The sequence below is a fragment of the Trichechus manatus genome, unplaced genomic scaffold (genome assembly GCF_000243295.1).
Source record: "Trichechus manatus latirostris isolate Lorelei unplaced genomic scaffold, TriManLat1.0 scaffold00155, whole genome shotgun sequence".
Lineage (NCBI taxonomy): Eukaryota > Metazoa > Chordata > Mammalia > Sirenia > Trichechidae > Trichechus > Trichechus manatus.
The window spans coordinates 5744018-5769782 of record NW_004444091.1 but is presented as its reverse complement, the minus strand read 5'-3'; positions in this window follow the sequence as shown (position 1 = coordinate 5769782).

Here is a 25765-nt window from a genome sequence, read left to right as displayed (position 1 = left end):
CTGGAAATCCTCCATCAGCCCCTGATGCCACTTGGATATCATCAGAAATTCCCTTATGTATCACAACAGAATAACATCCAACTCTCTTGCTTTGAACACATCATCAGGAGGGCTCGATTGCTGGAAGAGGATATCATGTTTGGTGAAGTGAGGGCCAGTGAGAGGGAGGGAGACCCTCAGTAAGATGGATTGGCCCAATAGTTGTAATGATGGACTCAAACATGCTGGTGATTGTGAGGATGACACAGGACTGGGCAACATTTTGTTCTGTTGAGCGTAAGTTTGTCATGAATTGGATTCAGCTCAACAGCATCTATCTCTCTGTCTATGTATGTGTCTACCTATGGTTAATAACCTAAAATCCTTTTCACTCCTGTCTTTCTGTTGATCCTTATGCCAAACCTGAAAAGCCCAAATGAATTCCATTGTCTGCTTTCTCTGTGGTTCACCCAAGATGCTTAGTGAAGATGTGAAAAATCAGATGCAGAGAAGATTGGATCCCCTGGCTGCTATCCTCACCTGGAAGTCTTTGTTGCCTGGTGAGCTTACTTTCCACAGCTCACCAGGACCATTTTCAGCTTCTCTACTCTTATGAAAGCTGCAACCTCTCACCTACTCCCCATTCTCAATACGTGACCCCACCTCCTGTTTCTCAGAGAAAATATAAGCCATAAACTGAGGAACCCCTCATTTTCCTGATGCCCACACTTAAACCTTACAACCCTGTCTTCTTCTTATCCTGCTGCACTCCAGGAGACAGGCTTTTCACCTAAGATATGAAGTCACCCCCTTCTGTCTTCTTAGATACCTCAGACTCTCCATGTGCATCTGTCTTCTCACTCACAATGGAGACTTTCAATCAACTTTTAAAGACTCTCAGCTTTTCCTAATTTTAAGTAAAAGACCGACTCAACTACCCATTTTTCTAGAACCACCTTCTCATCTTTTCCCATCCCTCATAATCAATCTCCTGTAAAAGTTGTTTACATTCACGGTCACCCTCTCCTCACCTTTCACTTCTTCTGCCTTTCATTCCAAGTTGTCTTAGTTGTCTCTCTAAGACAAGAGTTTTTAACCACATGTCCACAGACTGTGTGAACCTATGAAAAAAAATCGAGGTCCATGAACCCATTGGTGAAGAAAAATATGTTTTTATTTTCATTAACCTCCAGATGAAATGTAGCGTATCATTCAAGTATGAATATAGGCAACAAAACACAATGATATTAGCATAACCTGTGCTTCTGTCATCAGAATAAATTATAAACTCATAGCTAACATAGGGTCACTATAGGGTTGTTATGAGTCAGAATAGACTTGACAGCAATGGATTTGGTTTGATTTATAAATTATAGATACCTTTATTTCACATTACAGTTGTAGATATCTCAAAATATCATTTGCATGCATGCATCATTACTTCCACATTATGGTTTCTTGTTAGCCCTGTCATTACATCTTGTTATTTAATACTTCGGTAAGGAGTCAGACATATTACTATATAACAATTAAAAAATATTTTGATGTCTAAATATCAATTTCAATATATTGATTTCATTTGTAATTTTTTAAATTTTATTTTATGCATTTAAAAGGGTCTGTCTCAGTTGCTATAATACCACAAGCGGATGGCTTTAAGAACAGAGATTTATCTTCTCACAGCTCAGTAGGCTAGAAGTCCGAAGTCAGGGTAGGTATTCTTTGTGAATTTTTGGGAAAGGCCTTTGTCTCTTCAGCTTCTGTTCCTCGGTTCCTCGGCAATCTTCATGTGACATGGCATCAATCTTGCCCTATTTGTACTATCTGCCTCTGTGTCTAATCTGCTCCTTTTGTATCTCAAAAGTGATTGGCTTAAGACACACTGTACACCAATATGACCACATTAATATAACAAAGAAAACCCTATTCCCAAATGAGGTCACATAGATATACATAGGAGTTAGTATTCCAACACATAGTTTCGGTGGACACAGTTGAACTCATAACAGGGCCCATAGACTTCACCATACTGGCAAAGGTTTCCACAGTGCATATATATACACACTCTCTCTCTCTCACACACACACACACATTCCATACCACACAAACATACCCACACACTGACACTCACATACACACTCATGCATACACACCCACACACATATGCACTCACTCACATACACTCAGACAGTAAACCCATACTCTCACACACACTCACACACTCACACATACACATGTGTGTACACACACACACAATTTTAAGAACCCTGACCCTAGGGTCAACAAAGAACTCCACAATAATAATAATATAAAAAATCATTGAGTTTATGTCAGTCTTTATCATCCTTGACCTATTAACACACCCTTTTTCTTCAAATACCAGCTTCCCTTCGTTTCTGTAACATCATACTTTCCTGTCCTTCCTCCCTCTCCCCTACATACACACTTTTCTATCTGACGCTTTCACTGTCTTTTGAAAGCTCAGCCTATCCCACATGCCCATTAAACTTTGCTGTTTCTCCAAGTGTTTTTTCCCTAAGTCCTCCTCTCCTTTTACTCTCTACTTTCTACCCATCATGTTTCATCATTGTCGCTGGCTTCAGTTACTCCTAACGAATGGACAATTCACAAAACTATATCTTAATTCAGACCACTCTCTTGGGTGATTCAAAATCATATCCAACTCAATATGTTGAAAACTAGATTCATAATCTTGTTCCAACACACCCACTGCCATCAAATCGATTCCAACTCTCCTCCCTGAAATAATACTACTAAAAATACAAGAACAAGCAATCTCTGTTCATGATCCCCTCACCCAACCATGCAAATTAAAAACATATGCAAAACAATCCCCACATGACCTCTCTCTCACCCTTAACGTTAAATCCATTTTCAAGTCCTAAAAACTCTATTTATGGGTATCTCACTAATGTGTCCAAATCATTCACTCATTAAAAGCACTGTCCTAGGCCAAGTTATTAATGATCACTCCTCTAACACTGAAAATGTTGCATAACTGGTCTTCCTACGTGACCTATTTCCCTCTCCAATATGTCCTCTATTTTGCAGCCCACCAACTTTTTAATACAAATCAGTGTGTGCTGCTGACCCCCTGAAAGCACATCAGTAGCTTTACATAGCTCTTAGGACAAAGAAGACAATTCTTATAATGTCCGCAAGGCACTGTTCAACCTCTCCGTTCCGGGGGGTTCCAGCTGCATTGCTCTCCTTCCTACCACCTCAGGCCTTCCTGTGCTGCTTCGTTTTCCTCAAACACCCTCTTTCAATCCACACCTCCATCCTACTGTCAGCTAAGTGATTCTGTTTGCTCTTTCAGGTGAAAATTTATTATCACGTCTTCATTAAATTTTCCTGGTATCCCTAGATTAAGGGTTCCCAGAACCTTTAAACCCCTCACAGAACAATGCACCTTTATGGCACGTTGTAGCCTTATGTTATTTAGCATAATTATAGTTTTATATTTATTTATGTAATGATGTGATTAAAGCCTCCCCGACAAAGAAAATCAAAACAATCAAAAAAGCCCTTGCCATCAATTTAATTCTGACTCATGGCAACCTAGTCTGTGTTATAGACTAGAACTGCTCCATAGGGTTTTCTTGGCTATAATCTTTATGGAAGCAGTTAGCCAGGTTTTTCTTTCATGGCACCACTGGGGGGGGGGGGCGGTTTGAAGCACCAATTGCTTGCGCTACCCAGGGACATTTTCCCCTGAGAAGAAGGAGGCCGTTCATCTCTCTGGACATTGAAGGGATGCTTGATTACTGTACCCATTGGAGATGGATCCAGAGACCGTCACTTCATCTTTTCACATACGGATGTGGTAAGCCTAGTAGGTGCGAACATCCAATCTTAAATTAAAACACACACACACACACACACACACACACACACACACACACAAAGAGATTGCTAAGGAAGAGAAGATTCTCAGTCTTTCTCTTTGAGCCCCTGGCTCTTGTACTAATTATTTCTGTGATGAGCATTCCTTTTTTGGAAAGTCTGTCTTTGGATTTGCTTTTTGAGGCTGATGAAAATTTCTATCACAAACTCTGCCCTGGAGGAGCTGATGCTTTGGTGATTTTTCTGGGTTAAATGATATATGTAGCCAATTTGACTGCGTGTTTAACGTAATGAATGCATAGTTTGTTAGTGAGTTAAGTGCTCTGAGAAGGAATGAGTTGTGGAGGAAGGTTATCTTCAAAGGTATTATCGTGATTATATAAAGTGCAAAACAATAGACATGTCAAGTAAAGTTATGATGTGAAAATTACTATAATTACCAGCAATCATCAGGGATAAATAAATTTGAATTGGCAAACCGTCAAGGACAGCTTATTCTTGGCTCAGACTTCTCTCTCACTTTGTGTGTTTTTAGAAGTTCTCCGAGCAGAGTATGGGCATGCTCCACGGTAGGGACTTTTTTTTTTTCTGTTTTGAAGAGTGAAAATATCACATGTGTTATTACCCGCAGAACTTTGAATTAGTTAAGGGAGGACATTTTTAAAATCACAACTAAATGGAGACCTCCGTGACTTTTTGAGGTACTTATGACAAACAGTATTTATTTATCTGGGCTATGTGCATTTCCCATGTATCCAACTCAGCTCATTCTGTTCTCTCCGTCAGGAATACCATTCTCCCCATTCTACTTGTAATTCAAGAACCAACTACCTACCCTCCACCACTGTTCCTTCCTTGAATCTCCTCTAAATCAGAGGAGAATGGGTCCTCTTCTGGATGTACTCAGCGGTTTTTAGCACACGTCACTTTCTACCTTGTCAAACATTATCTTTCACTGACTCGTTCCTTTTTTTTTTCTCTCTCTCTCTTAATAACTTCAGTAGCACATCTTATTGAACTCTAAGTTCATTTGTGTGAATCGTTTACAAAGAGCTCCATGAAGGAGCCTAAAGGAGGAATCCAAGAGTAGGAAAATGTTGAAAGGGAAAGACGGAAACAGCTGGATAGAGGGAAACGACTTCCGGATGATGTGTAGAGGTCTCAGAACTCATCATATAGTCAGGACCAAACGATAATAGGATATTTGCCAAGCGCCTGAGATATAGATTTGGGTCTCAGCAAATACTGGCCGATATTAATTGCATAAAGATGAATAATGTATTAAGATGAACTTTAAATGCTATTATTTTAGTAAATTTAACAAGGTCAAGGATGTGGCATACATACACTCCAGAAACCATCAACACAGAGTCACATTGTCTAAAACCAGTTGAAAATAATAGTCTTATGACAATAACATGTAAACAAGTTGGTTAGTTACAAGTCAAAGACTCCCGCCCTTCCTCTCGCCCTCAGAATTGAAACTTGTTCCTGTTAACATGCTCCCGGTTCTCCTATTGTTGGATTTTAGGGATTTTTTTTTTTTTAAATATTACTCTTTGGTATGCTTCTTTATGTTTTCAAAAATTCATCCCTGTATATTTAAATGAGTTATTTAGAAGTGATTCACTGAGTTCTGAAGAACATGATTTTTTAAGACGCTTGACTTGTACTGCTAGTCTGGTTCTCAAAGAAGGCAACACACTGTGTTCATTACTGACTAACATCAGTTTTGATAATTTCTCCTAATCTTTGCTAATCATTTTAATGTCTAAAAAAACAATAATTCTATTCTAAAATTAAACTTTAATTTATAATTAATTTAACTTTTAATTTGTAACTTCTCATAAATTAATGTTTAATACCTAGTGAATTGCTGACTGACTGGTTGTAATTTTTAAAGAGGAGCCAGGACAGGCTCAGTTATGCTTTGGTAACAAATCACTTCCAACCTCAATGGCTTGAAACAGTCAACGTTTATTTTTTGCTCATGTTCACGTTCCCCTAGGTGGTCTGGGGACTCTATTCTGCATGATCCTCACCCTCAAATGCCATCTGAAGGAGCAGGATTATCTGAAACATTGTTTGCTTTCCAGCATAGGAAAAGACAAAGGTTTGCAAGTTACACAAGAGCCCATGAGCCAGTCCTCCAAGAAGGGTCACATCACAACTGTTCACATGGTGATATCAACAGCCATGTGTCTGGATGGAGAACTGGAGCTATTTGCAGGACAGCAGTAAGGATAAATGAACCCTCTGTATCTTTGACGGGGTTAGGAGTAGTGGTGGTGCAGTGATGGAATTCTTGTTTTCCATACAAAAGACCCAGGTTCAATTCCCAGCCAATGCACCTCATGTGAAGCTACCACCAATCTGTCATTGGACGCTTGTGTGTTCCTATGATGCTAAACAAGTTTCAGAAGAGTTTCCAGACAAAGACAAACTAGGAAGAAAGGCCTAGTGATCTACTTCTGAAAATCAGCCAATGATAACTTTATGGATCACAGTGGTCAGATCCACAACTTACCATGGGGATGGAGCTGAACCAGGCAGCATTTCATTCTGTTGTGCATGGCATTGCCATGAGTCAGGCCAACTCAATGACAGCTCACAACAGCAACAAACTTTGTTGGAGAGTACTACTCACCTGGATTCCCCAGCCCCGCTCTGCTCTGTGTCACAAGTGCAGTTACCTGGTACAGGTTCTCTTTTTCTGACTAGACCCTGACTGATGCAAGTCTCCTCCTTTGTCTTCTCTTGAGCAGTTAGGTTCGAGTATGCACTTGTTCTAACCTCGGTGCTGTGTGGTTAACCTTAAGTATCTGACACAACTATGTAAGCGCACAAGGCCTGGGGCACAGCTCAGCTTCCCAGCACTGAAACCACAAGTGGAACATCTTCAAATCACAGGGTTCCTGGTCCTACATCTTCTCTCTTCTCACAAAATATAGGGGCATACGTTTTCTGTTGGGAAAGTAGATTTTTTTTTTCTCTAAATGTATTCTTGTTCTTTTCTCTATGAACATGAAAAACTTGCTGAAGTTCTTTCTTTAAACTGCACTGCCACAGGTATGTAATCAAAGATTGGGCTTTGACCTTTCAGATGGTGTGGTTGGAAGAACAATAGCCCCCAAAGGTGTCCACATCCTAAGCCCCAGAACCTGTGAATACTTCACATTATTTGGCAAAGACAAATTTAGGTTGCAGATGAAATTAAGGTTGTTAATCATTTGACCTTAAAATAGGGACACTGTCCTGGAAGGGTGGCCCTAATGTTATCGCAAGGATCCTTAGAAGTGGAAAAGGGAGACTTGACCACAGAAGAGGAAGTCAGAGTGATGAAATGTGAGAAAGACCTGACTGGCCATTGCTGGCTTTGAAGACTGAGGGCAGGCCGTGAGCCAAGAAATGCAAGCAGCCTCCAGAAACTGGAAAAGGCAAGGAAATGGATTTTCCCCTGCAGTCTCAGGAAGGGAACATAGCATCTGTCAACAGTTTTATTGTAGCCCAACATCACCATGTTGGTCTTCTGACCTAAAGAATAGTAATATAATACATTTCTGTTGTTTTAAGCCACTGGGTATGAGGTAATTTATTACAGCAACAATAGCAAATTAATATAGGTAGATCTTCCCATTTATTGATGGGTAAGAATCAGCCCTGTGTGTGGGAAACCCTTCTGGCCTCTGATGACCTAATTAAGAAGAAAAAAGTTTCCTCTTGGAGCTTCCAACCTCGTGGAGGGAAAGAGAATCCAATTACTTTGCAAGAAATTGTGCAATTACAGCAGCAAGCAACACCAGACAGGAACCCCACAGTGCTCTGTGATGGTCTGAGGAGGAAGGAGGTGCTGCACAGCTGCCTGTCTCCCCCAGGATGCCACCTTCTCACTGTCCACATTGTTCTTTTATCAATACCAGCTACGTCCCCTTAGTGTTTAATGTGCACCGAATGATCTTTGATTCTGGAGTAGAGACCGTTTCCCTTCTCATAACCTGTTGTTGTTGTCGTTAAGTGCCATAGAGTTGGCTCCAGTAGTGACCTTATGTATAACAGGACGAAAGTTTGCCTGGTCCTGTGCCATCCTCACAATAGTAGGTATGTTTGAACCCACTGTTGCAGCCACTATTATAACCTACCCATGCTTTATCATTCCCTTATCATGCTTTCAGAGCATGATTTAACTTCCTGCATGGCCCAGGAGAGAGGCAGGTTTACTACAGGTGGAGTGACTTACTCTCTGAATCAATAAAAACACAATAGGGCCCCAACCCATCAATTATGACTCTTGATCCAGTCTCCAGGATCTTCTCTAGGCATGGCTGTTCTTTACACATACTCTTCTAGACATCTTATTCTCATGCCTAAATAATCAAAATGCTACTTCCCCAGAGGCCATTCCTCTATGAATGGTACACCTGCCCCACACCCTCCTCAGCCTCCCTCATCATCTTCCTCACACCCACCACAAGCATCCCACCACCAGGTGATAGATGTTTGACTTCTCCTTCCTGGCAATGAAGTGGCAGCCCTCATTCTCTCACCCACCCATCCAGCCTCCTATCTGGCTCATGGCTCTAGTTCTGTCATTCTCAAATCTTTCTGCTTTCAAAATTATCTGTATAAAATGAGCTTCTGTTCATTCATCTTACTTCCCTGTGAGTCTTTCAGTGGCTCCTCATTGCCTGAAGGAAAATGCAAAGGAATTTGAGTTATTTTTAAGGCTCTCTGGGAACGTACCCCTGCCTATGACTCCAGCCTTTACCATTGCTAGACCACTCAAATGCTACGTCCAATTGAATTGAACTCACACCACGCTCATGGTGATCCCTTCATCTGAAATGCAGTGCATCCCATCATTTATCCTACCAATAATGTGGATGCTCACTCAGGCCTCACTCCTCTTGGGAATCACTTCTTATCCTTCCCTGGTCAGTGAGAACCTTTTCTTCTTGGTGCTCACACATGTCCTGTAAAGACTTCTGTTATTGTTTCTGTAGCACAACCTCTACATTGTGTGTGAATAAAACAACCTCTCTCATAGTCAATGAATTCCTCCAGGGCAGAGGTAGTATTGTACTCGTCATTACATCCCCAGTGGCTTCCCAACCTCTGGCATAGAGCAGTTACTCAATAAATTCTCACTGAATAAATGAGAGAGAAAATAGTTTAATAAAGTCCATTTAAACACAGTTGATTCTTGTTGTAGCGGTAGATGTGTTCTATAAAGTTGCTAAGAACACCAAATAAGCAAATATTTAGAAATTGATCCTAGAGGACATACAGGATTAGGTTCTTTGTGAGCCTCTGGTCACAACATTTTTGTCAATCGATCAATACAGAACCTTGTTTTATGTATTTTTCTGTTTAAAGATGCCTTATTTAATATGCGTTGTTGATTCATTAGCATTGAACTCATGGCCAACAGAGCTATACAACTGATGCCTGAACGAAGCTTATCTAACACACGTATTTTCTCATAAGGCACATCACAGCCTTCTTGCGCTTAGGAACACTAGACAACACTTCAGCAGTGTGCTTGGGAGCCTTTTTAAACAGCAAAATCACCAGCAAAAGGCACAAAAAAGTGAAAAACATGACACTAAATAGACCATGAAAAGGACACTTTCAGAAGTAGATTACCAGACCTTTCTTCTGACTTACCTTCAGGTGGACTTGAACCTCCAACCTTCCAGTTAGCAGCTAAGTGCGTCGCTCATTTACACAACCCAGGGACTCAGTAGAGATTAACCTGTTGCCGTTGAGTCAATTCTGACTCATAGCAACCCTATAGGACAGAGTAGAACTGCCCCATAGAGTTTCTAAGGAGCGCCTGGTGGATTTGAACTGTCGACCTTTTGGTTAGCAGCCATAGCACTTAACCGCTACACCACCAGGGTTTCCAGTAGAGATTACTCTTTGGTAATTTTGTCACTTGGGGTCATCTGCAGGACTCTACAGCACTCTAAACATCTTTTACCCTCCATTTCCTAATCTACAGGATGGAGCATAATGCCTACCTCATTGTGTTGTTTTGTGGAAAATAAATGTTGACGATAATTATTAGCATAGTGTTGTTGTAAAGATAAAATAAGATAATTTAAATAAAGCAAGGGACACAATATCATCCACAATAGATGAGAACCCCTTGATCATGCCCCATTGCATCCAACGCCCAGGGAGGAGATGCTGCCATTGGCTAAACAGTGTGCTTGGGGGACCCAGAGGGTCAGCTGCCTGCTCTGTCTGTGACCTCAGTGGGAAGGAAGACTGTGCCATGCAGGGCTACCCAACAACTAAGCACTGAGGGATGAGTGAGATGTCACCTGGCAGTGGGACCATGTCCACAGCACTCACTGCCTGTGCAAATACTTGTTTAGATACAGCCTCGTAAACAGTTCTTCCAGTTTTCTTTCTCATTTAAAAGTGGATTAGCATATTGTTTTTATGTGATGGGTGAGAACTGAAGTTTATAGTTATCAAGACATAAGAAACTTTAAACATTTCAATGGCCATACATTTTTTATATTCGTCTTCTTTTTAAAACTTGACTTAAAAGAATGAATGCCTTTTCAATGTTAAAATGAAGAAAAAGTGAAAGGTCAAAAGTTACATTCAATTCACTATGATAAGATCTTGAGTTCTGGTCTAAGGAGTGTTTTCCCGCCACCCTTTAATTTATTTTGTTGTTGTTGTTGAGAATATGCACAGCATAACGTATACCGATTCAACAGTTTCAACAGGTACAATTTAGTGACGTTGATTACATTTTTCAAGTTGTGCAGCCATTCTCACCATCCTTTTCTGAGTTATTCCTCTCCCATTAATATAAACTCATTGCACTCTAAGTTATCCAAAAAATCTTTCAAGTTGCTGTTGTCAATTTGATGCCATATAGATAGATCTTGAAGAGCACAATACTCAAGACAGACATTTTTTACTAGTTAAACTATTGTTTGGTTTTACGATTTAAAGATTATCTCAGGGCAACCGTTTCAGGGCTTCATCCACTCGTAAGGAGCATTTTTTATTCTATTTATTTATTTATTACCGGCACTTGGGACAGCTAAGGAGCCATGGTTGTGCAGTGTGTTAAGCACTCAGCTGCTAACTGAAAGGTTGGCAGTTAGAACCCACCAGCTGCTCTGTGGGAGAAAGATGTGATAGTCTGCTCCCATAAAGATTACAGCCTTGGAAACCCTATGGAACAGTTCTACTCTGTCCTATAGGGTCTCTATGAGTCGAAATTGTCTCAACTGCAATGGGTTTGGTTTTGGGACAGCAGATGGTGCTTTTAATTACAACAAAACCCAAGAGAGCAGAGTAGGAAGCTGGCCTGCTAAGCAAAAGTCTCACAGAAACTTGAGGAGGGGTATTACCTTAGGGAGAGGTGCTGTAGAGCTGGGTCAGGCTGGACCCAGATGTGGACGGAATAGCTGAAGGGGGGTCAATGATTTCTGCATAGACTAAGATACCCCATCACCTTCTCACCAACTTCTCACGGTGTCCTGGGGGAGAAGAACGAGTCCACAGTCACACGGAGGGCAGCCAAATGTAACTCTGGGCAGAGTAGGAGCGGTCTCTACTTTTGAAATGGAGGAAGCCAAAATCAAGCTTCCCTTTTGCCCAGATGGCTGAATTCCAGCCTTCCTAGCATATCCAACGTACTTGCGTAACACTAAAGAGCTGACGATGCAAATGAGCATGACTCCACTTAAGCCTCTGAGGTGAGTACTGTTGTCTCCATTCAAACATCATGGGATCAAGGCTTAGGGATTATGTGCAAATTCTCCAAACTCAAATAGCTTGGACAGTGGCTGAGCTCAAATCAAGTTGTCAGACCCCAGAGCCACCGTACCAGCCGCTCCAGGCTTTGCAGGACGTAAACAATGCACTGATATGCACTCACTGAAAATATCAGGAAATGACTGTAGCTTATTCTGTCATTCAAGTATAACAACAGAACCCAAAGATCGGAACAATAGGAAGTAAATACATTAAAGTGTACCAAGGCTCACATAAAGTATAGGGGGTTAGGTAAGCAGGTTTAAGGTTACGTCCTCTGTGATGGCACCCAAGCCCCAAGCAGACCTACTCTTTGAAGATATCACTGTGTTGTCCTGAGCAGAGATACCACAGCTAGTGCCTCCAGGATCACAGCCACTGTGTGTTATCATCAACCCTTTGGTCTCTGTTGTCACTGGAAACTGCAAGTAGCTGCCATCCTTCTTTCCGTCCCTCCCCAGAATCCATTCACAATTTGGGATCTGTGTGTTTGCTAGATGGCGCTCAGGTCCCTAATCCTAACTATACCAATGTCAGCTTTTTAGTGGGAGTAGGCTCTGCCTTCTGAAGAAGAGGGTACTCACATAGGTAAGTGGTTAAGACACTGGCAGATAGAAAAGAATGGTAATACCCATGATACCATTCTAATTTAAAGGACACACTGGCTATTTAACACTTATTTATTGAGCACCTACTCTCTGCCCAACACAATACGAGGTGGTAGGCAGACAATGATGCATGAACCAGTGTCCTCGTGGTAGGAATACACAATAACTGAGAAAAGAAACAGATGAATGTGAAACCATAAACATAAAACCATAATATCATAAGTGTTATCAAGGGAAACAAAACAGGGTGCTGTGAGAGAGATGAATATAAGAGTACCTCATTGAAAATACCATGGACTTTGAGAAGAACAAACAAAAGTCTTGTAAATACAAGTAGAATGCTTCTTAGAAGTAAGAATGGCAAGATTTTGGCTTGCTTCCTTTGGACATGTCATGAGGAAAGACCAATCCCTAGAAAAAGACATCATGTTGGTATAGTAGAGGGTCAGTGAAAGTGAGGAAACCCTCAATGAGATGGATTGATACAATAGCCATAACAATGGACTCAAACATACCAGGGTCGTGAGAATGACACAGGACCAGGCAATGTTTCGTTCTATGATACATAAGGTCACCATGAGTCAGAGGTGAATTGTGGCAACTAACAACAACAAAGCCAATTTATTTAGGAAAGTCTGGGACAACTTCTCAGAAGAGATCCTGTAAGGTGGAGACGTGAAGGAAGCAGAGATGGCAGCACACAAGAGACAAGTGAGAGCTCCCTGACAGAGGACCGGAATGTGCACTGAGTTGAATAGTGCCCTTCCCCCAATTCATGTCCATGTGGAACTGCAGAATGTGAACTTACTTGAAAACAGTGCCTTTGCAAATGGAATTAGTTAAGATGAGGTCATAGTGTATTAAGGTGAACCCTGAATGCAAAGACTGGTGTGCTCATAAGAAGGCTATGTAAAGACACAGACACACAGAAGAGAAGACCACATGATGACAGGGGCCAAGATTGTAGTGATGTGTCTATGAGCTGAGGGTTGTCAAGGATCACTGGCAACCACCAGAAGCTATAAGAGACAAAGAAAGATCCTCCCCTAGAGTCTTCAGAAGGACTGTGGCACTGTGAACAGCTTGATTTCCAATTTCTACCCTCCAGAACTGTGGGAGAGAACATTTCTGTAGTTTTAAGCCGCCTAGTTTGTATTACTTTGTTATGGCAGCCCCTCGTTTTTGTTATTGTTAGTTGCCATTGAGTTGATTCCAACTCATGGCAATCTCATGTGTGCAGAGTAGAACTGTTCCATAGCGTTTCCAAGGCTGCTCCCTTTTGGAAGCAGATCATCAGGCCTATCTTCTGAGGTGTCTCTGAGCGAGTTTGAACCCCCAATCTTTTGGCTAATAGACGAGCACTTAACCATTTACACCACTCAGAGACTCATGGCAGCCTGAGCAGAGTAATAAAATGTGTATAGTCAAGGGGATAAACTTATAAACTGAGAGTCTTGGCCTCCAGGAAGAAAGGAAAGGACTTGGATGGCATCACAGTGAAGAATGGAAGAGAAACAGATATTTCTTGGCAGCCTGCTAGGTCCCAGGCACAGCACATAAGAGTATATTTTTTAATTCAGTCCTTACAACCCTTAGATTGGTTTGGTTTTACAATCTCGTTTTACACTTGGGGTAACTTGCCCAGAAACTTAACAGCCAGTGATAGGCACAGCTTCTTTTCTAACTCAGTTCTGGTTCATTCCAAGGTTCATCTTTTCCTTTTATGTTGGTCAAATGAAGACAGTTTAATGCATTTTTCATGTGTGGAACAGCTGCAGGCTTTACTTACAGTTGAATTTGTAACCCTTAGAGTAGTGAAGCTCTAATAAATATTCTTTCATTGAAAGCTAATTTCTTGGAAATATGAAGATGGAATCAATTTCTGCACCGATTTTTTACTTTTAGTTTTCATTTGTCACCTGACTCACCTGCTTCTCTTCCCAGGTAACCTCTATGATGATGTTTGAGGGATCTCTCTAAAATGTATGCACCTGCTATTAAAACATTCTTAAGGCTACACTACTATGAACGTGAGCAAGTATAACCTCCTTCCCCTCCTATTCAAGGCATTTCATAATTTAGTCTGTAGTTCTGACATTCTACCACCAGACTGAGTCACTCACCACTGCCTTATCACTCCCTTCTTTGTCAACAGAATTTGGAAAATTCACTGTATATTGAAGGCACTTTTAAAATTCCTGAGGGGTAAGGGGATTAAAATATTTCCTAGAAGCAGTAGATTTTTGAAAGTATCAATATCTAATTAACACTTGTCAGTCATGAAAGAGAAAATGCCAAAAGGCTGTGCTGGCTGATTACAAAGTTTTCAGAGCTATCATGTAGCATGACAAACCCTGCCTGGGCTATGTGGATCCAGCTCTCTGAAGACGTCTCATCCTCTCATAATGCACCTGTTGGCTTTCATGGGTAAAGACTCATTTGCCAGTGTGGGAAAGGATTGTCCTGCTGCTTGATCCGGCTTGGAGTTCCTCTCATTCAGCTCCATGTGTTTCTCTCATATATGTATTCTGTCATTATATATATATATATATACACACACACAGTAAAACCTGCACAAGCCAAAACCTATGTAAGACAAACCTGTCAGAGAAGGAAAACTTAAATATTATCCACTAACAGAGAGCAATAGAAAAGTGGTAAGACTGCACCCTGTCAAAGGTGGAAAACTCACGAGACCTGACAAAACAAGGCAATCGCGTTGAGTTCTGGATCTCACAGGTTTTGGCATATATACATATATATGAAGAGAAGCCTTTATGATGGTCATGGGCTACATCCGAAAGTTTTTAGTGTTTTCTTTAATCCGTTTGCATCTATCTTATTTTCCTAGTGCTGCTGCTACAGAAATACCACAACTGGGTAGCTTTAAAGAACAAAAGTTTATTTTCTCACTATTTGGGAGGCTTGAAATCTGAATTTAGGGTGTGGCTCTAGGAGGAGGTCCTTTCTTGTCTATTTCAGTTTCTAATAGCTGGCAATCCTTGGAATTCCTGGGCTAGTAGATTCGGATAGCATCTGTCTTCCACCTGCTTCTGTGAGCCTGTCTCTGTGTTTAGGTTGCTCTTTTTATACAGGCAGTCCCTGGATTCCAAACCAGTTCTGTTCCTAAGTCTGTCTTTAAGTCAAATTTGTAAGTAAGTTGGAACAGTAAGATATGGTATGACTCTAACATCAGCTAGTCAAATGTTTGTCATAGTGTATAGTGTACCTTTCTATGCATTAAGAAAACATTAAAGAAACACTTTCAGAGACACTAAAACATCTTTAACATAGTAATATAGTAATAATAATGTTTTGATGCACGTCACAAATTAGCACCCATTTGTTATTATGAACAATTGTATGTACGTCGAATTTTTAACATAATAGGCTTTACCAGGGTTGGTTCATAGCTATGGATTGTACGTAAGTTGGGCACTCATAACCCAGGGACTGCCTGTAACTCAGAAGTGATTAGGTTGAAGATCCACTCTATACTGGTAAGACCTCAACTGAATAATTACATTCCATTAGATTGCATTGTGGAAGATAATTACATTACATTAGATTACACCCACAAGTATAGAAGTTAGGATCACAACACATAGTTTGGGAGGACACAATACAGTCCATAACAGCATCATAAGATGAGATATAGCCTGAAGGTACCATATTGAAAACATAGGTTTTTTTTTTTGTTTGTTTGTTTGTTTTTTTAAGAAGTTACCTTTCTTTTACAGAGGCAGAAAATGAAGTCCAGGAGAAACTGTGACATTTCCTGAACCACAGAGTTGACTGGTTGACTGGTATGGCAGAAGGTGCTGGCATTAAAAAGTGGATCATCTCTCTACTGAGCCAATGCTTTTTCTTCTTTGGTTGAAATTCAAAAGGTTTCCATGATATCTTTTCAAATTTATTAACTGTTTTGGATGAGAGGCATGCTGTTATCTGAGTCAGTGAACTGCAGAAGAGAGGATTCTCTTGCCTTCTGGCACTGATCTGGGAATGACTGTAGAGGGGCTGTCTACGTGAAAAGAGGCAGTTCCAGATGCAATGATTCTTAGAGTGGGTTTGGCCAATAAATAAAAGGTGGTTCTGGCAGCCACAGATTAGAAGCGTTTTTCTAAGCCTTTTTAATAAATATTGCACAGGATTATAATAAGTGTATAATTCCAAGAAGGTTGAAAACCTACAGTCCTTCAAGCTGATCACTTCTATTTTTCTTTTTTTTTTGATTCTGGCATACAAGCAGAGGATGACTAGGAGAAAAATATAGTTATGTTTTATTTTACCCCATTAACTGGCTTGGAGTTGAAACTGTGTGTGTGTGTGTGTGTGTGTGTGTGTGTGTGTGTGTGTGTGTGTGTGGTGTGACTCATTTCAAATACCCAAAGTGATTTAGTAATTTTGCTGCATTAGAAATGGTAATAATAATAATAGTAATAAAAGGTATCTACAGTTGAAAACCACAGTTCAAAGTGACAAGTTTTATGCTATATAGTATTATCTATATAAAACAAAATATTTGGAGAAAACACCTTGAAATTTCAGGAACTAAGGCATTGATATAAATTATTAAAGTACATGTCAGAAAGCAAGTAACACAGCAAGCACTTAACCAGTAGTGCTTCTTGTTTTGCTTTTCTGGGGGAAGTTTTTCTATTTTTGATCTATTTTCTTACTGATAAGTCAAATAAAAAGTGAGGAAACTTTATAAGTTCTAAGAGATTCAGGAGAATCTACAATTCATTTTACTTACCATTAAAAATTATAATCTGAAAATCTTAGGCATTACCACCAGAGAGTTTATGTTCTCCAGACATTGAAGATGCACAATATATGTTAGTTTAAAATATACTCTACAGAAGACCTTGTGATTTGAGTACTAAGAGATGAAACTGAGAATTTTCTGTGGTAGTAGAGCAAGGCTTCTCAAGCTGTATTAGTGTCCGCATCCTCTGGAGGGCTTGTTAAGGCACAGACTGCTGGATTCCAACCCCAGGAATTCTAATACAGCAGAACTTGCATTTTTAACAAGCTTCCAGGTGATGCTGGCGCTGTAGGTCCATGGGCCACATTTTGAGAAATAGTAGATTAAAGGATATGTAGCTGTGTCCCACTCTTCTAGTGTGTGTGTGCATGTGTGTGTGTGTTTAATTTGAGAATAAAAGTACATCAGAAAGGAAGATTATATGTTATATGTTATATTATGATTATATGTTATATTATATCATATGATACATTACTACATGATATCAAACAAACAAACAACAACAAAAAATGTGTTGCCATCCAGTCAATTCTGACTCATGACGACCCAATGTGTTATGCAGTAGAACTGTGCTCCATAGGATTTTCTTGGCTATAACCTTTACAGAAACAGATCGCCAGGCCTTTCTCCTGTGGTGCTTCTGGGAAGGTTTGAACTGCCAACCTTTAAGATGAGCACAAACCATTTACACCACCCAGGGACCTTATTACATGATATCATGTAAAAACTTCTCATGTTGAACTGTGGTTTTCAACTATTGATATCTTTTATTATTATTATTATTGCCATTTCCAATGTAGCAAAATTAGTAAATCACTTCGGGTATTTGAAATGAGTCATACACACACACATACACACAGAGTTTCAACTCCAAGCCAGTTAATGGGGTAAAATAAAACATGACTGTATTTTTCTCCTAGTCACCCTCTGCTGGTATGCCAGAATCAAAAAAATGATACTATGTAATAAGTTCCCCGGGTGTACAAATGGTTTGTGCTCTCTCTCTCTCTCTCTCTCTCTCTGTATATATATATATATATATATATATACAGTCATGCATCGTTTAACATCCACTATACATTTTGTGAAATAGGACATTATGTGATTTGGACGTTATGCGAACACCATATTATATACTTAGCAAAGCTATATGGAATACTTTTTGATTCACTTCCAAATTGATAATTCTCCTTTGCCTCTTGCTGCTGCTATCATTAGCATTGGTTTTGCTGTGTTTGAGAGCCATGATGCATTTCACAGTAATATTTTCAAAAGAAAGTTAAACAAAGAGAGAATGTTACAACACTCGAGATGTGCGATACATGAGATTGGTTGCTGCTGCCTATGAGTCAAAGCATACACTGTTATATGATAAACTTTTTATCTGTAATTATGTAAAGTTCACATTAAAATAATGATAGAAATTATAGTACAGTACATACATAAACCAGTATCATAGGTGTTTATTATGACTATCAAGACATATGTGTTGTAGGTTTTATGTGTAAAGTTCTCTCTGATAACTTACAATGCAAACCTGCCCTCATCTGTGTTTGGAGTGAGAATTCATCCTACTCATCTTCCTCAAAACAGTCCAAGCTAAGAAATTACATTATGTGTCCAAGACACCAGTTAGAAGTACAAATGTTCCATAGAGGAGCACAGGTTAAAACAACAGCCACCAATGAGATTTCAAGGCAAATGAGTTCAAAATTTTAAAAAAATAAAAAGAAAGTTTCAAAGAACATAAGATAAAAAGCAGCCCTAAGCAAGATCCAGCAGACAAAAAAATAAAAAAGAAAAGAGAAAAACAGAATTAGACTTTCAAAGACTTCAGTATTGTAATACCAGATAAAGAATATAAAATAAATGCATTAATAATTTAAAAGAAATAACAGTGAGTATCAAAAGTCTGAAATATTATTCAAAAATCTCCATGCAGTCATTTTAAATACAACATAAAACTTTTATAAATAAAAAAGTAATTAAAATTCAGAATTTAATAGAGCATTTTAACAGCAGATTTTATACAAATCAAGAATTAGTAAATTTTAAGACATACCTGAATAAATTAAGCAGAATGCAACACAAAAAGACAGTGACAGAAAATATTAAAAGATATTAAGAGACATGGAAAAGTGGCTGAGAAAGTCTATATATGTCAGATAAGATTTGGGAAGGAAATAACAGAATGGTTGGGCGAAAGTAATATTTGAAGAGACAAGGAAGAGCATTGATTAAGATGCTAATCCTTAGATTAAGAAAGTTTAAGACAAGACAAATGGTAGTGAAACTACAAAACATTAAAGACAAAAGTAGTCTTACAAGAGGCCAAAGATAACAAAAAGATTACATAAAATTAAACAAAATATAGACCAACATCTGACTTCCCGATGGTCACAAAAGAAACCAGAATACTGTGGAAAAACATCTGCAAAGTCCTGAAAGAAAATAATTAACAATCTAAAATTGTGGATTCCATGTAACTATCTTTAAAGAATTAGGGAAAATAAAGATATTTTTAGGCACACAGTCCTAAGGAAGTTTATTACCTGTAAATTTTCTTAAGAATAATTTTTAAGAAATGTACTTTCAGGAAGAAAGAAAATTATCTCAGAAGGAAGACACAAGAAAAAATAGGCAAAGAAAATGGCAAACATTCAAGTAAATCTAAATAAATATTGACATATAAAACCTATAAAATAATAAATATTATGATGATTTATAATTTGTAGATTAGAAAACAACATAAAACTAACATACTAAGCAGTGTAGACTATAAATTAAAAGAGCACAATTGCATTTAAGTATCATAGGCCCTTATATTGATGTGGAAAAGGATAAAATTGTTCTCCAATTTTAGCTTTTCTTAGATTAAACACATGTGCCAAAGTTTCTAGTGTATGCAAACAAAAAAAATAGTAGGTAGCTTTCAAAATTTGTACATAGAAAACAGAGAAAGTGAAAAAAACTCAAAGAATGTGCTGAAGGAAAAAAAAACATAATAATTGTAGAAAAGTGACCCCCCCCAGAAAAAAAATCACAAAGCAGTAAAGTAAAAATACATTTAAACTTAAATATAATTATACTCCCAATAAATGTAAATGATTCAAACTCTTTAGTTGAAGACAAAGATCATCAGATTTGATTATTAAAATAGAGCAGGCCTGTTGTTTATAATGGCAGTCATAAAACATAAAAAGGTTTAATATAAAATAATGAAGATATAGTAGTGAATAAGCCCTTGTTAAGCTAGTAGTCTATAAAGATAGAATTACCATAAAATAAAACCTTAAAACATTCTGGAATTTTGTTTATATTATTGAGAATGGTCTGCATATACTAGTGTTTACTTTTTGGGCCATGTATTCTAAATAAATATAAAATCAAGTCATCAGACATTTAAAAACAATCTCATTTGAAAGAGTGGAAGCAAAACATTATTGAGTGGAAGTTTTGGTAATCCTTTTACTTGATTTCTATCATAGGCCTCAGTGGTACTAAATTATTGGTACAAAATTTTGGTGTTTTAAAGAGTAATAATGAATAAAAATAGCTTTAAAAGGTAGAAAACATATGCAAAAATCCTAGGAAAAATATTAATTAACCAAATTCAGTAATACATAAAAAAACAATGTCATGACTAAGTCAGAGTTATCCTAGAGTTGCAAAATTGCTTCAGTGTTAGCAAATCCATTAATGGACTCCAGGTCTTTAAAAAAAATAAAAGAGAAAGGCCATAGGTTCATATCAAAAGATTAAACAAAAATATGTTTAAAAATTATTACAAAATATTATTTATTATAGCAAATTATATATATACACTATATATTAACATAATAGCTATACTTTTGTTAAAATATATCTAACAAATACCAGCGAAGTCTGTATGTATAAAATCATAATTTTATTGAAAGAAAGTAAAAACCAAAAAAACATACCCACTGCTATCAAGTCGATTCTGACTCATAGTGACCCTATAGGACAGAGTAGAACTGCCCCCATAGAGTTTCCAAGGGGCACCTGGTGGAATCAAACTGCTAACCTTTTGGTTAGCAGCCATAGCTCTTAACCACTACACCACCAGGGTTTCTGGAGAGACACACTTTCTCATGAAAACTCAGTATTGGAAGGATGGCAAGTTTCTATACCTGATCTTTGGACCTAATGGAATTCCAACCATATTCCCAAGAGGATGCTCTGTAAAACTAGAGAAAGTAATTCTCATTTTTTTTACAGCTTCCTAAGAAATAATAAAACTTGAGGATTTGTCTTAACTAATATGAAAGTTTGTTTTTTTAGCATACAGATAGAGGTGTACATACATATACCTATAATACAGAATCAAGACATCACAAATGAACCAAAGCATATTTTGAAAATAAATACATGGCAGAAATGACATTCAGATTAGGGTAAAATTAGTGCTGGAAATAGGAATGAATAAAAAGATGACACTGGAGGATTTTCTCCATTGCTTCAAAAATAAAATTGATTTCTTATGGATTAAATATTTAAATGTGGAAGGTAAAGCTTTAAAACTTTTAGAAGGAAATATAGGAAAATATTTTTATGAACTTAGGGTAAGAAAAGATTTCTTAAATGAGACACAAAAATTGTATACCATAAAGGATTAACTTAATTACATTGAATTAAAGACCATAAATTCATCAAAAAAAAAAACACAAAGGAAATGGAATGACAGGCCACAGACTGGGAGAAAGCATTTTTGACAAAGGATTAGTATGCTAAATATACAACTACTTTAAAAAATCAGCTTTTAAAATCATAAACATCCAAGTAGCATAGCACAAGTCAGAAGCAAAAATATATAAGGCGAATAAAACATAAAAAGATGTTCAACATAACTAGTAATCACCGAAGCCATGATACCATCCCACTTAGAGACTTGAATAGCCTGATACTATCAAATATTTGGGAGGATGTGAGATAGCCCTCAAATCCTGTTGGAGATGATACAAATTGGTAATACTGCTTTAGGCAATCATTTCATAAAATCAGTTGCCAAGTTGATTCTGACTCATGGTGACCTAAGTGTGTCAGGGTAGAACTGTTCTCCACAGGGTTTTCAATGGCTAATTTTATGGAAGTAGAACACCGGGCCTTTTTTCTGAGGAACTTCTGAGTGAACTCGAACCTGGAACCATTCAGTTAACTGTCAAGTGTTTAATAATTTGCACTGCCCAGGGACTCCAATTTTTCATAATGCCCAGTAGACTTGAAAATGTTTGTAACTTACACCTAACAACTCCATTTCCAGATGTATTTCATGAACAATCTCTTGAACATTCCCTCCATGAGAAAAGTTCAAGATTGTTCACAGTAGCATTGTGCATAACAGCCAAATAAGGGAAACAACTGCAACATTCACCTTTAGCCAATTGGATAAATTATGATATACTCATATAAAAGAACACTCTATGGCAATGAAAATGAATGAAATAGAGCTACACACATAAAACAGATGGATCTTAAAAACAAAATATTGTGTGAAAAAGCACGTCACAGAGGAATATCTGTAGTATTATTCAATTTTGTAAAAGGCAAGAAAAAAAGACTAAACTAGAAAATTAATTATCTGGGAATGCATTTTTATGTAAAGGAGAAGCAATAGATTGATAGAGGCTATTTCTTGGGTGGCAAAGGGAAAGTTTGGGATTGTCCGTGGTCACACAGAAGGACACAAGATGATACAAAGATACTGTTTCTCTTCTTAAGCTCAGTGGATGCTCCACTCATGTCTGTTTTATTTGTATTTATACCTGGGTATATAGTATATAGGTTATATATTTCTGTATGTGTATTTCATAATAAAACAGGATTTAAAAAATAAATAGCAAATTTGAACTGGAGAATGAATAAATATGAGAAAGGAAAATTGAACACATCGTGATGTTTTAACCTAACCAGACTAACACCTCCAAGGACAAACCTGTAGTCCAACAAAGTCAGATTTATTGACTCATGCAATGGAGGCCACACATCAGAGGAAATGTGTGGTGTGTCACCAAATACAAAACAATAGAGTGACTATGTATTTGTCGGAAAGGTGGGGTTTAGGTGAAATTTAAATGAAACAGTGTTTTGACAGGCTAAAGCCAATCAAGGATCACTGTAAATTGGTCAACATCAGAGCTGGACTGAAAAGTGGATCAGGGGTCCAGTTTTCTTGGGAACTGCAAAATATAAAAAGAGATGGAATCTTGATCCAGAAACCCCTTATCTGAAGCTCTGCACAGTGGTTGCAAATTAAGGTTGCTTCTCTGTGCTAATGTAACTTAGGTCTTCCAGGAAAAGGGGAATGTTTCATTCTTCCTGAACAGCCAAATTTCCATGACTTTAGGGAATAATGTTTCTCAGTGAGTAAGAAAGCAGCAGTCACTCAAAAAAAAGGCTTTGTTATGATACACTATGGCAGCAACATGGCCTTGGGGGAAATACTGTTTCCCATTAACTTTGCAGCTGGATTTATCTATGCTTTTCTTCAAGCCCGATGAATGGCTGGACAGATTTTGCAGCCCAAGCTAATTTTTACTTTCACAGTGAAAAGAATGAGAATGTGCAATTTAAATCTAATAACAAATGCAGACGTAGAACATAAAAAGAACAAAGAATGCAGACTTCTGGGAAACATGACACTATAGACAGAAGCATTACACCATCCTTCCACAGCAAAGATCCGAAAAACTAAGTCAAACAGAGACTCACAAAGATCCTGAAACCCTAAGCATCAGTAAAGAGATAAAGAACTCAGTCAAGCACCAAATGGAATAAGAAACTGACCGAGAACAGAGAGTGAGGAGAGCGACATGCAGAGGTCCCCTATCAGCTAAAGCATCATGAATCCAAAATCTTGGACTCCTATCGGAGATCAGCGAAGATGGGGTATGAGAAAGCAGCTTCACGGAGCTTCCAGTAGGAGACAGAATAACCGGTAACCAGGGATAGACACTTTCCCACCTCCCACCCTTCTTCACCCCCGCCTCAGCCTCCTCTGCTTCCCGCAGCCAAAGTCTCTTGGCTGGGAAGCATGAGCTTCACCCTTCTGTCACTTGGATTCCACTGGCCCACACTGTTTGTTTGTTTGTTGGCTCGAATTTGTTCTGTTTTGATTTGTTTGTTTTCTTTTTCTTTTCTCAACTTGGGAGCCCCTTCTAGCCGGGCAGTACCGTGTGGCTTGGAAGCTACTCCCTTACTCTGTGTAGATGCACAGGGACATCCCTGGGGGCATTTCTTTTTTCTTGTTTTTGGTTTTTTTCTTGGTTTTATTTTTTTGGTTTCTTTGTTTTGTTTTCTTCTCTCTCTTTTTCCCTTTTTGTCTTCATTTCCAGTTTCTCATCTCTCTATACTTACCTTCTCTTTCTGTCTCCTGAATACCTGGTGCCATGTCATAGCTGTACCCCTTCTAGCCAGCATGTACTTCACGGCCTGGGAGCAACTTCCCCAGTCCTACCAGCCACACTGGTGGGATCCTTGGGGGCTTTTCTGTTTTTTTTCCCCCTAATTTTTATTTATTCATTTTTTTCTTTTACCCGTTTTCTTTCTGTTTTTCTCCATTTCTCAGTCTTTCATTTCTCCACTCCAACAGTAAGCAGCCTTAGCACTCTTTTTTTGTTGGTTGTTTGCATGTTTTTGGCCCCTGTTCCTCTCTCCTCTCGCTCCTCTTTCCCATACCCATCTTAGCTCTACACATCACAATCTCCCCCCTTTTTCCTGCCTACCTGCACCATGCACTGAACATCACAACCCCAAGTAGCACAGGCACAGCCTACCAGAACCTGCCCTGCACTGATTCCCGGCCCACCCAGTCGGCACTAGTACATGCCACAAACAACCCATCCCAGCAACACCCCTTCAGCTGGACGTGCCCTACTGTACCATACCTAAGTGACTGACCCTGCACACTGGAGAAGGAGATGAAAAGTATCATGCCCAAAGTTGATCAAACCGCAAAGAAAGCACAGCCCACCTGCTCAGACATAACCAAATAAAACAAACAAGCAGGAAGAAACAAACAAATCTACAATCAATAAACGAGGAAAATAACTACTGAATGCCCCAAAGACAGCAGACAGATCAAAACTTATACAAAAACAGGACAGGAAGGTTCCAGTAGGTGTCCAAAATAAAACACCAGATGACTTGCTAGTAGAAGAAAAGACACTGGAATTACCTGATAGGGAATTTAAATCTCTAATACTCAGAATTATCCAAGAGTTGAAGCAAAAAGCAGACAAAAATGAGGAAACAATAGACAAATTCATGGGAAAGACAGACAAAAAATGGAAAATACAGGCAAAAAATGGAAGAATTCAAGAAAATAATACAGGAACAAAATGATAAAATAAACTCACAACTAGAAATCATACAAAAACAACAATTAGAAATCCAAACGATAAACATCAAGATTTCAGAAATGGACAGTGTCACAGAAGGGCTGAGGAGCAGGATTGAAATGATGGAAGACAGGATCAGTGAAATTGAAGACAAACATGTGGATACAAGTCAGTTTGAGGAAAAATCAGAAAAAAGAATGAAAAAAAATGAAGAAACCCTGAGAATTATGTGGGACACAATCAAAAGCAAAAATCTGCAAATGATCAGAGTTCCAGAACAGGGGGACAAAACAGAAAACACAGACAGGCTCATTGAAGAATTGCTGACAGAAAACTTCCCCAATATCATGAAAGATGAAAAGCTGACCATCCTAGAAGCTCAACAAACTCCATATAGG